The sequence below is a fragment of the Phyllobates terribilis genome, unplaced genomic scaffold, assembly GCF_046119375.1.
Source record: "Phyllobates terribilis strain yellow unplaced genomic scaffold, ASM4611937v1 Scaffold_2__4_contigs__length_985480577, whole genome shotgun sequence".
Lineage (NCBI taxonomy): Eukaryota > Metazoa > Chordata > Amphibia > Anura > Dendrobatidae > Phyllobates > Phyllobates terribilis.
The window spans coordinates 463,436,697-463,450,171 of record NW_027362762.1 but is presented as its reverse complement, the minus strand read 5'-3'; positions in this window follow the sequence as shown (position 1 = coordinate 463,450,171).

Genomic DNA, 13,475 nt, shown 5'->3' with positions numbered 1-13,475 from the left:
TGCCTTCACTCTGCGGTCCAGCTCACCCCAAACCATCTCGATTGGGTTCAGGTCTGGTGACTGTGGAGGCCAGGTCATCTGGCGTAGCACCCCATCACTCTCCTTCTTGGTCAAATAGCCCTTACACAGCCTGGATTTGAACCCAGGACCAGTGCTAACCACTGAGCCATTGTGCTGCTCATAAATCAGAGAAAATTTATTTTTTTCCCCATTTTTCAGTACATCTTATGGTAAAACTACTTCTACTTTCAACAAATTTTGCATAAAAACAAGCCCTCATATCTGTTGACAGGAAAAATAAAAGTTAATAGTCTTAGATAAAGGGGAGGACAATACAAAATTGCAACGACTAAAAATCATGCCATCCTTAAGTAGTTATATTTACAAAACAATCAACACCATTGGGTCTCACTTATCAAAATGGCTAAAAAAATCCAAACCTGTTCTTGTGGCCTATAGCAACCAATAACATTACGTCTTTTATTTTTCCAGAGTATATTAACAAACAGAAGTTGAAATTTCATTGACTGGCATTGGCAGCAATGTCAAATGTTCTGTTAGCATTGAAAAAGGAGGCCTGATGAATTTTGAAGGGAGCATTTTGAGATTTGCACGGTTTCTGTGCAGTGTTAGATTTTGATTTACCCATCTAAATGTGCTTCTTAAAATTCTAACCAACGTCTGCATTTGTCAAGAACAGTAAATAAAATGGAGAAGAAATTATACAAAAATAATAGAAAAAAAAATCACATATATTGCTTTTAAATAAAACATTTCCTGTGGATTACATTGGAAAAGGTTAAGATCGGCTCTAATGTGGTGTTGGTGAGGGATGGATTAAACTTACATCTTCCTTCTTTCAATCTTTCAACATACTCATCACACGTACTGTATATAATGATTATTATTTCTTTGTATCTCTGAATTGCCGCCTACATTTCCAATCTCACCACAAAAATCATCTCTTTTGACAATAAAGCTTCATTCCTTCTTATTTCCAACTTTTATTTTGCTCATTGACTTTGAGCGGAGTCAAGCGATCACATTCTCCTGCTCAGCAGAGTCCATAAAACTAGCGTTATATTCATGTTTCAATCCCCATTAATATACATGAGAACAGCGGACACATATTCTTACAACCTCAGGCCAGGCTTCCCCTCTTTAGCCCTGTTCTACAGCACAGCAGTAATAGGAAAAGAGGCCTGATATATGTTTCTAGTAAGATAAAAGACAATAAAACCAAAATGTTTTATTTCACAATATAAAAAGATTTTGCACTAAAACTCGGTTGGGGCCTCAGATTCAGCTATTCTTGCTGAGAGTTCTGAATAAATTAGAAATAAGTCACTAAAAGTTTATACATAGTGATCTTAGCAAATCACGTTTGCAACAAATCAGGTTTACTTTTTTCCTATTGCCCCTCTTGGTAGGAGTGAGAATTACTTCATAGTTACTTTACTGAAAAAAAAAATTTAAATCCTATTTCCATTTTAGCGAATTGGCTAAAGGTTTTATATTCAGAAGCCTGCAAAATATTACATTTTTCATTTTAGCATATAAAGCTCTAGCAGTTTACAAAGATTTAATAAAACGGGGTCAGTGTAGGGTCCTGATTTCAAATCCAACAATAGACAACATCTGTTTGGAGTTTGGATTATTTTCCCTTATTTCCGCCTACACTCCAAAAGCATGGATTTTTTCCCAGTAGATTCCTATGAAATTTTGAGTGTTTTAGAAGGGAAATTTTGGTTGTGACTAGATACAGGGATAGTTGTAAGTGGCTAAAATCTCTATGTAGTGCTGCAAAATATGTTGGTCAATTTTCCCCTTCACACACTGCCATATATGTATGTCATGGTGTAGTCACAGTGTTATTTACTACACCCCATTATTACTGTACAGTGCAAGGATGGAGTGGGCATAGGAACTTTGCACGTGCCATCCACAGAGGAAGCCAGCTGGGAAATACTGTACAGCTGGATTGCCACTGCTATAGCCAGGATCTCAGCTATTTGCGATGACAGCATTTTTACATGCCATGGTCACTAATTACCGTAAATGTAAGAAGTTTGAGAAAAGAAACCCACTGTCTGCCCTACGGCATCCGAAGCGCAATTATAGGGTGCCGATGGGTTGCCAGTGATCTCTGTCTGCCATACACCTCGGCCAGATCCAACTACTTGCCAGTCAAGAACTGACAGATTAAGTAATGCACTGTGCTACATACAGTACAGACCAAAAGTTTGGACACACCTTCTCATTTAAAGATTTTTCTGTATTTTCATGACTATGAAAATTGTACATTCACACTGAAGGCATCAAAACTATGAATTAACACATGTGGAATTATATACTTAACAAAAAAGTGTGGAACAACTGAAAATATATGTCTTATATTCTAGGTTCTTCAAAGTAGCCACCTTTTGCTGTGATGACTGCTTTGCACACTCTTGGCATTCTCTTGATGAGCTTCAAGAGGTAGTCACCGGAAATGGTCTTCCAACAATCTTGAAGGAGTTTTCATAGATGCTTAGCACTTGTTGGCCCTTTTGCCTTCACTCTGCGGTCCAGCTCACCCCAAACCATCTCGATTGGGTTCAGGTCTGGTGACTGTGGAGGCCAGGTCATCTGGCGTAGCACCCTATCACTCTCCTTCTTGGTCAAATAGCCCTTACACAGCCTGGAGGTGTGTTTGGGGTCATGGTCCTGTTGAAAAATAAATGATGGTCCAACTAAACGCAAACCGAATGGAATAGCATGCCGCTGCAAGATGCTGTGGTAGCCATGCTGGTTCAGTATGCCTTCAATTTTGAATAAATCCCCAACAGTGTCACCAGCAAAGCACCCCCACACCATCACACCTCCTCCTCCATGCTTCACGGTGGGAACCAAGCATGTTGAGTCCATCTGTTCACCTTTTCTGCGTCGAACAAAGACACGGTGGTTGGAACCAATGATCTCAAATTTGGACTCATCATACCAAAGCACAGATTTCCACTGGTCTAATGTCCATTCCTTGTGTTCTTTAGCACAAACAAGTTTCTTCTGCTTGTTGGCTGTCCTTAGCAGTGGTTTCCTAGCAGCTATTTTACCATGAAGGCATGCAGCACAAAGTCTCCTCTTAACAGTTGTTGTAGAGATGTGTCTGCTGCTAGAACTCTGTGTGGCATTGACCTGGTCTCTAATCTGAGCTGCTGTCAACCTGCGATTTCTGAGGCTGGTGACTCGGATAAACTTATCCTCAGAAGCAGAGGTGACTCTTGCTCTTCCTTTCCTGGGGCAGTCCTCATGTGAGCCTTTTTTTTGTGGCGCTTGATTGTTTTTGCAACTGCACTTGGGGACACTTTCAAAGCTTGCTCAATTTTTCGGACTGACGGACCTTCATTTCTTAAAGTAATGATGGCCACTCGTTTTTCTTTACTTTGCAGCTTTTTTCTTGCCATAATACAAATTCTAACAGTCTATTCAGTAGGACTATCAGCTGTGTATCCACCTGACTTCTGGACAACACAACTGATGGTCCCAACCCCATTTATAAGGCAAGAAATCCCACTTATTAAACCTGACAGGGCACACTTGTGAAGTGAAAACCATTTCCGGTGACTACCTCTTGAAGCTCATCAAGAGAATGCCAAGAGTGTGCAAAGCAGTCATCACAGCAAAAGGTGGCTACTTTGAAGAACCTAGAATATAAGACATATTTTCAGTTGTTTCACACTTTTTTGTTAAGTATATAATTCCACATGTGTTAATTCATAGTTTTGATGCCTTCAGTGTGAATGTACAATTTTCATAGTCATGAAAATACAGAAAAATCTTTAAATGAGAAGGTGTGTCCAAACTTTTGGTCTGTCTGTATGTAGTACAGTGTATTATCAATGAGATCAAAGGATCCCATCTTCAAGTCCAGTATGATAAAGAAAAAAAGACTAAACTGTAAAAAAAAAAGTTCAAAATAAAATACAAATCTCAATTTAAACAATAAAAATGGTATATTTTTGAAAAAAAACACAAATTCTCTAAAAAAACACAATAGAATTTCTGCATTAATAATGACCTGTACAATAAAACTGTTTCATTACATTATGAGGATGGTGAACGTTGCAAAAAGAAATTTGAAAAACAATGCCAAAATAGCTTTTTATGTTTATCCCGCCAAGCAAATAAATAAAAAGTGATCAAAAAGTAGCAAGCACCCCAAAATGGTACCAATGAAAATTAGTTTTTAACACAAAATTCAAGCCCTCATACAGCCCTGTAAACAAAAAAATAAAAAAGTTATAGCTCTCAGAGTATGATGATCCCCAACCAGAAAAATGGTTTGTTGTAAAAAGAGATTTTTTCCTGTAAAAGTAGAAAAAGATTGCATGCATTGGAAACATAAATTGGATCGAGCTGCAGAGTATAACTAACAGTAATTATACTGCAGAGGGACCATTGTAAAAAGTATAAATAGAAAACAATTCAATTTAAAACAATTCAAATTATTGTTTTTTTATTTCCTTGGTATAAAGAGGTAGAATAAAAGGTCATCAAAAAACTGAATTAGCTCTGTTTACAGAAATATGAAATATTTATCGGTATATGAATATGGCAACCATAGAATGATAAAAACATAAATTATTTTTTTGAGTGTTTTTCTCTGCAAAACAATAAATATAAAAAACTATATAAAGTTTGCTATCATCATAATTGTATTGATCTGCAGAATAAAGATTATACACCAATTATCCTGAACATCAAAACGGTGTTTAAAAATGTATCCAGTTATAAAATGTACAATATGTATATATATATAATCCAGAATTGATTTTTTTTGTTCCTTTCGTCTTTCAAAAAGTGTAATAAAAAATGATTAAAAAGTTGTACTTGCTAAATAATGATGCCAATGAAAACTACATCTTGCTTGGAGAAAAAAATCCCTCATACAGCTCTGTTGATGGAAAAGTGTTCAACTTATGACTCTCAGAATATGATGACACAGAAACAAATGTCTTTAATTGGGACAGTGAATAACCGAAAAAAAAAATGCTTCTTCTTGAACGCCCAAAATTTGTCAGTCCTGAAGGGGTTAACAGTATTAAATGAATAAATAATGTGATACTGTGTATGTTTGTATATTGTATATTTATTTCAAATGCTATTAAAGCAAATGGTAAACATCCAATTTTATTCCAGCCAATGCAGTTTTCATTTTTAAATGGGAACTGTACTTTTATCCAACTTTGCATAATTCAATGGCAGAGGTGAATATAAGAAGTTTTGTAATATATCTTATCAGAGAAGTCTGCTTCCTTACCCACTTATGAGCCACTTCTCCTCTCCCCTGCCTCCTGAACTTACCATTCACTCTGTCAAGCTACACAGCCTCTATGGAGAGGGAATTGGGGAGGAGGAGTAAGGAGCAGAGTGAGGAAACAGGCACAAGGAAACACAGAAAGATCCTGCTGAGCTTTTCTAACAAGTCTGCCATCATCCAAGATCTGTATTCACATCTACACTGCTCAGTACTGCTGTATAATGTCCTCCATGCCGCTGCTTTAGTCTCTATGCTAAAGAGCAAAAATCTCCTTTTATTTTTGAGACATCATAGCAGATAGTCTCCTCACAACTTTAAATTACAGGATAGAAACTTCATAATGGAAAACTGATAAAAATGCATGATACAAGTCATATAATAGCCAGAAATAGGGTTATTCTTAATGCACATATACAGAAAAGTTACATGAAAGTGCGGTTACCCTTTAAGTAAAATGTTGTTGTTAACTAGAGATGAGCGGTGTTCGACTAGAACTGTTCGCCAATCTCAAATTCGAGCTGTTTTGGGCGGTGTTCGAGTTGTTCGACGAACCCGAACGATTTGCAAAAAATTCGGCTGTTCGAGGTTATGTTCGATAACTGTTCGTGCACCAAAAGCGTGTCCTGCATGTCTGGCGCTATTTTGAGCACCAATCATGGAGGGATTGCCTGCCACTCACTGTAATGCCAGAGCCATGGTGGTTGTGGCATTACAGTGATTGCCCAAATCGATGGGAACAGTGCCAACAGTGAAACATGAAAAGCGGCAATTCAGCAGCGGCATAGACCGGTACCCGACAATTTAGAACAGAAAGAATAGAGCATCACACATAGATTAGATAGATAGAAACAAGTCAGCCACATATATACGAAGTACAGTGACAGTGTTGCTTACTGTACTTGTCATTTAGTGTAAAGGATTTATCAAAAAAAATAATAGTGTTTTCATGCACCGTCTCTTTAAAAAAGCCGGCCGGCAATTCAGCACCGGTACCCGACAATTTAGAATAGAAAGAATAGAGAATCACACATAGATTAGATAGATAGAAACATGTCAGTCACATATATGAAGTACAGTGACAGTGTTGCTTACTGTACTTGTCATTTAGTGTAAAGGATTTATTAAAAAAAATAATAGTGTTTTCATGCACTGTCTCTTTAAAAAAGCCGGCCGGCAATTCAGCAGCGGTACCCGACAATTTAGAATAGAAGGAATAGAGAATCACACATAGATTAGATAGAAACATGTCAGTCACATATATATGAAGTACAGTGACAGTGTTGCTTACTGTACTTGTCATTTAGTGTTAAAATAAAGGATTTATTTAAAAAAAAATTGGCGTGGGGGTCCCCATAATTTTAGGCTCTAGCGGAGGTTAAGCAGACGGCTGGGGCAGATGTTTGAAGCCTGGGAAGTGGGTAATACCCACGGAGCTTCCCAGGCTACTAATATCAGACCCCAGCTGAATACCTAGCCTTTACTAGCTATTAAAATGGGGGACCCCCCCCCAAAAAAAATGACGTGGGGTCCCCCCTATTTTAATAGCTAGCAAAGGCTAGGCAGACAGCTGGGGGCTGATATTAATAGCCCAGGAAGGGTGCCATGAATATTGGCCCCCTCCCAGGCTAGAAACACCAGCCGTCAGCTGACCCAGAAATGGCGCATCCATAGGATGCGCTAATTCTGGCACTTAGCCTCGCTCTTCCCACTGCCCTGTAGCGGTGGCAGTGGGGTAATAGGGCTGGGGTTGATGTCAGCTTATAATGCCAGCTGACATCAAGCCCAGGTTAGTAATGGAGAGGCGTCTATAAGACACCCCCATTACTAACCCCATAGTCAAAGTTAAAAGAAAACACAAACACCCAGAATAAACTCCTTTAATTGAAATAAAGACACATTCCTTTATTGTTCTAAATTAAACCATACTTACCGTCACGCCCATTCCAGCTGAAGCCAATGTCTTCTGCAATAAAAATAAAATAATAAAGCAACCTCATCCTTACCTTTCCATGGTTCTCACGACAGCTTCAGCTCTGCTACATCGAGATGACAGGCTGGACCGCAGCAGAACGCTGCCATCCAGCCTGTCATCCCGCAGACACTGAGAAGGGCAGGCATGCTTTGCGCTCCTCAGTGTCTCGCTGTGACGGCATAAAGATGAGACGAGTTCATGTCCAATGAACTCAGCTCACCTCATGCACGTCACTGACAGCGTGGGAGAATTCTCCTGCACTCAGCGCTACAGCGTGAGAATTTTCCCACGCTGTCAGTGACGTGCATGAGGTGAGCTGAGATCATTGGACATGACCTCGGCTCATCTGGATGCCGTCACAGAGAGACACTGAGGAGCGCAAGCATGCCTGCCCTTCTCAGTGTCTGCGGGATGACAGGCTGGATGGCAGCGTTCTGCTGCGGTCCAGCCTGTCATCTCGATGTAGCAGAGCTGAAGCTCTCGTGGGAACCATGGAAAGGTAAGGATGAGGTTGCTTTATTATTTTACTTTTATTGCAGAAGACATTGGCTTCAGCTGGAATGGGCGTGACGGTAAGTATGATTTAATTTAGAACAATAAAGAATTGTGTGTTTGTTTCAATTAAAGGACTTTATTCTGGGTGTTGTGTTTTTTTTAAATACTTTACTAGAAATTCATGGCGGTCATGTCTAATATTGGCGTGACCCCATGAATTTCGGGCTTAGGTCCAGCTGATAATGCCAAGCTGGCCCTAACCCCTTTATTACCCAGTGAGCCACCGCACCAGGGCCCTGGATGAGTTGGGTACAGCGCCAGAAGATGGCGCTTCTATGAACGCGCCATTTTCCGGGGTGGCTGCGGACTGCAATTTGCAGCGGGGGGGACCCAGAAAGCTTGGGTCTCCCTGCGCTGCAGATTCCAGCCCCCAGCTGCCTAGTTGTACCTGGCTGGACACAAAAATAGGGCGAAGCCCCATGTATTTTTTTTTTTAATTATTTCATGAAATTCATGAAATAATTAAGAAAAAAAGGGCTTCCCTATATTGTTGTGTCCAACCAGGTACAAATAGGCAGCTGGTGGTTGGGGGCAGCCCGTTCCTGCCTGCTGTACCTGGCTGGACACAAATATAGTGCGAAGCCCCACGTCAATTTTTTTTTATTTATTTCATGAAACTAGATGGTGGCCCGATTCTAACGCATCGGGTATTCTAGAATATGTATGCAGCAGACCCGGCGCAATCAGCAGAGCGGTGTTTAAATTTGGCGCCAAAATCGCTGACTGGTCACGGCCAGCAACCGCGACCAATCAGCAAAGCGGTGTTGAAATTTGGCGACTATATCGCTGATTGGTCACAGCCGGCGGTTGCGACTAATCAGCAGAGCGGGGTTTAAATTTTGCGCCAATAATGCTGATTGGTCGCGGTCGCGACCAATCAGCAAAGCGGTGTTTAAATTTTGCGCCAATAATGCTGATTGGTTGCGGTTGCGACCAATCAGCAAAGCGGTGTTTAAATTTGGCGCCAATAACGGTGATTGGTCACGACCGCGACCATTCAGCAGGGCGGTGTTTAAATTTGGCGGCAACAATGTTGATTAGTCGCGGCCGGCGGTCGCGACCAATCAGCAGAGTGGGTTTAAATTTGGCGCCAATAATGCTGATTGGTCGCAATCGCCGGCCGCGACCAATCAGCAGAGCGGTGTTTCAATTTGGCGCCAAAATCGCTGATTGGTCGCGGCCGGCAACCGTGACCCATCAGCAGAGCGGGGTTTAAATTTGGCGCCAATACTGCTGATTGGTCGCGGCCGGCAACCGTGACCAATCAGCCGAGCAGGGTTTAAATTTGGCGCCAATACTGCTGATTGGTTGCGGACGGCGACCGCGATCAATCAGCAGAGCGGTGTTTAAATTTGGCGCCAATAATGCTGATTAGTCGCGGCCGGCATCCGCGACCAATTAGCAGAGCGGGGTTTAAATTTGGCGCCAATCTCACTGATTGGTCGCGGCCGCTATTTAAATGTGGCACCCAAATCGGTGATTGGTCGCGGGCAGTTTCCGCGACCAATCAGCAGAGCGGTGTTTAACTTTAGCGCCAAGATCACTGATTGGTCGCGTGCGGAGAGTGCGACCAATCAGCGAATCGTATTGGTGAGGACCGGGGAGCGCCGCTGCCTGGTCGGATACTTCCGCTGCGAGAAGCCGGGAGATGAGCGACTGCTCGCAGCAGATGTATCCCGACCCGCAGCTCCGCTTCCCGGTCCTCCCTTGACACCCTAGCCGCTGATCTCCCCACAGTATCCGCATGGTGTTACAAAGATCCGGACATTTGTGTTAAAAATCGCTGATTGGTCGCTGGCGCTGCCCGCGACCAATCACCGATTTGGGCGCCAAATTTAAATATCGGCCGCAACCAGTCACCGATCTTGGCTCCACATTTAAACACCGCTGTGCTGATTGGTCGCCGACGCTGGGCGCGCCCAATCACCGATTTTGACGCCACATTTAAATAGCGTCCGCGACCAATCAGTACAGCGGTGTTTAAATGTGGAGCCAAGATGGGTGATTGGTCGCGGCCGATATTTAAATTTGGCCCCCAAATCGGTGATTGGTCGCGGGCAGCGCCAGCGACCAATCAGCGATTTTTAACACAAAGGTCCGGACCTTTGTAACACCATGCGGATACTGTGGGGACATCAGCGGCTAGGGTGTGAAGGGAGGACCGGGGAGCGGCGCTGCGGGTCGGGATACTTCTGCTCCGAGCGCCCGCTCATGTCCCGGGTTCTCGCAGCGGAAGTATCCGGACAGGCAGCGGCGCTGACATCCATGCGGCTAGGGCGTGAAGGGAGGACCGGGGAGCGGCGCTGACATCCAATTGGTCGCGGCCGCTATTTAAATGTGCCGCACAAATCGGTGATTGGTCGCCGTCTTGACCGCGACCAATCACTGATCTTGCCGCCAAAGTTAAACACTACTGTGCTGATTGGTCGCGGACGCTGCCCGCGACCAATCACCGATTTGTGCGCCAAATTTAAATATCAGCCTCATGCACGTCACTGACAGAGTGGGAAAATTCTCCTGCACTCAGCGCTTCAGCGTGAGAATTCTCCCACGCTGTCAGTGACGTGCATGAGGTGAGCCGAGCTCATTGGACATGACCTCGGCTCATCTTTATGCCGTCACAGCCAGACACTGAGGAGCGCAAGCAAGCCTGTGCTTCTCAGTGTCTGCGGGATGACAGGCTGGATGGCAGCGTTCTGCTGCGGTCCAGCCTGTCATCTCGATGTAGCAGAGCTGAAGCTGTCGTGGGAACCATGGAAAGGTAAGGATGATGTTGGTTTATTATTTTACTTTTATTGCAGGAGATCGTTGGCTTCAGCTGGAATGGGCGTGATGGTAAGTATGGTTTAATTTAGAACAATAAAGAATTGTGTTTTATTTCAATTAAAGGACTTTATTCTGGGAGTTTGTGTTTTCTTTTAACTTTGACTATGGGGTTAGTAATGGGGGTGTCTTATAGACGCCTCTCCATTACTAACCTGGGCTTGATGTCAGCTGGCATTATAAGCTGACATCAACCCCAGCTCTATTACCCCACTGCCACCGCTACAGGGCAGTGGGAAGAGCGAGGCTAAGTGCCAGATTTGGCGCATCCTACGGATGCGCCATTTCTGGGACAGCTGACGGCTGGTGTTTCTAGCCTGGGAGGGGGCCAATATTCATGGCACCCTTCCTGGGCTATTAATATCAGCCCCCAGCTGTCTGCTTAGCCTTTGCTAGCTATTTAAATAGGGGGGACCCCACGTCATTTTTTTGGGGGGGTCCCCCATTTTAATAGCTAGTAAAGGCTAGGTATTCAGCTGGGGGCTGATATTAGTAGCCTGGGAAGCTCCGTGGGTATTACCCCCTTCCCAGGCTTCAAACATCTGCCCCAGCCGTCTGCTTAACCTCCGCTAGAGACTAAAATTATGGGGACCCCCACGCCAATTTTTTTTTAAATAAATCCTTTATTTTAACACTAAATGACAAGTACAGTGATCAACACTATCACTGTACTTCTTATATATGTGACTGACATGTTTCTATCTATCTAATCTATGTGTGATGCTCTATCTTTCTGTTATAAATTGTCGGGTACCGAGGCTCAATTGCCGGCCGGCTTTTTTAAAGAGACGGTGCATGAAAACACTATTATTTTTTTAAATAAATCCTTTACACTAAATGACAAGTACAGTAACCAACACTGTCACTGTACTTATTATATATGTGATTGGCATGTTTATATCTATCTATGTGTGATGCTCTATTCTTTCTGTTATAAATTGTCGGGTACCGCTGCTGAATTGCCGGCCGGCTTTTTTAAAGAGACGGTGCACGAAAACACTATTATTTTTTTTAATAAATCCTTTACACTAAATGACAAGTACAGTAAGCAACACTGTCACTGTGCTTGTTATATGTGTGACTGACATGTTTCTATCTATCTAATCTATGTGTGATGCTCTATTCCTTCTTGTCTAAATTGTCGGGTACCGGTGTATGCCGCTGCTGAATTGCCGGCCGGCTTTTTTAAAGAGAGTGTCTTCTGAGCAGTTTGTCAGCTTTTGGACACCTTTGAAGGTGTTTTCTATGTGTTTCTATGTGTTTTTGTTTGCCTGCCATTGGTTTTAACGGTGTTCGACGGTGTTCTAAGGTGTTCGACGAACAGTTCGACGAACAGTTCCTCGAACATCCCGGTGTTCGACGAACCGAACCGAACCCGAACACTACGGGGGTGGCTCAACACTATTGTTAACCTTTTTAACATTCATTTTTTTTTTTACAATTACATTAGGAATTTTGTTTATTTAGTTTTAAATATGGAGAACTTAAGATTATATCAATTACCTATTTGCTAAGCTTTCTGAATAAGTATTTCAACGGTATCTTCAAAGAACAAGCGCCTTTGATAAACTTGGCACTGCTTCACTAGACTTGTTTTTTCTAGTACTGTGCAATCTGCAGTTCTGTGATAAAGTTTTGCGTTTGTTGCTGTCACTGGTTGCTGTGCTGGAACACTCTAGTGGGTAAATGACCCTACAGGTACAGAAGCCTTGCATGTAAGAGTACTAGAGATGTCAATATAGAGCAGAGCTCCGCAAGCACTTTTGATTAGAAAGAGTTGTAATCATTAGTGTTTAAATGCCTCTCTAAAAGGGCCGAGGGGTTAATCAGCTCAAGATTACCGAGATCCATGATGGAGACGGAGAATTGAAACCAGGTTTTATAATGAACTGCACTCTCACATCATAACTAATCTGGTCAGTTTATGAGTTTCAATCAATTTTTTTTAATCTACATATTTTTTTTTTCTTTTATTGTTTTTGTTGAACATGAGGTTTAATCACTGTACTCTCTCCCTGCTTTCTGTAGCAGACACTTTTTTATTGTTAGTATGTTGTATATAGTTTCCACTTTATTTTGTCAGATTTGTTAGATTTTGTTGGGACGGCAAGAGTAAATATTAATAATAAAACTAACACAAGTAATTCCTGATTCACTGGTTTGATTCTAAAAGGATCACAATGGTGGATACAATGAATCAAGAGAGTATCAATTAATTCAACACCAAAAGGCTAATATGACAGTGGTTATAACATCAGATAAGTACTACTAACACAGAATCCGGTCTGTATAACCATATAGTGTTTCTTAAATACATCGGACTAGACGGTTAAGACTAGTGATGAGCGAGCATCCTCGGTACTCGGGTCCCCGTCCTGCATGTTTGGCGCTATTTAGAGCGCCAATGAACATGTAGGGATTGCCTGCCACTCATTGTAATGCCTCAGCCATGTTGGTTGTGGCATTACAGGGATTGCCCAAATCAATGGGAACAGTGCTCAGTGAAACATGAAAAGCCGGCAATTCATCAGCGGCATACACCGGTACCCGACAATTTAGAACAGAAAGAATAGAGCATCACCCATAGATTAGATAGATAGAAACATGTCAGTCACATATATATGAAGTACAGTGACAGTGTTGGTTACTGTACTTGTCATTTAGTGTTAAAATAAAGGATTTATTAAAAAAAAAATTGGTCTGGGGTTCCCCGTAATTTTAGTCTCTAGCGGAGGTTAAGCAGACAGCTGGGGCAGATGTTTGAAGCCTGGGAAGGGGGTAATCACCACGGAGCTTCCCAGGCTACTAATATCAGCCCCCAGCTGA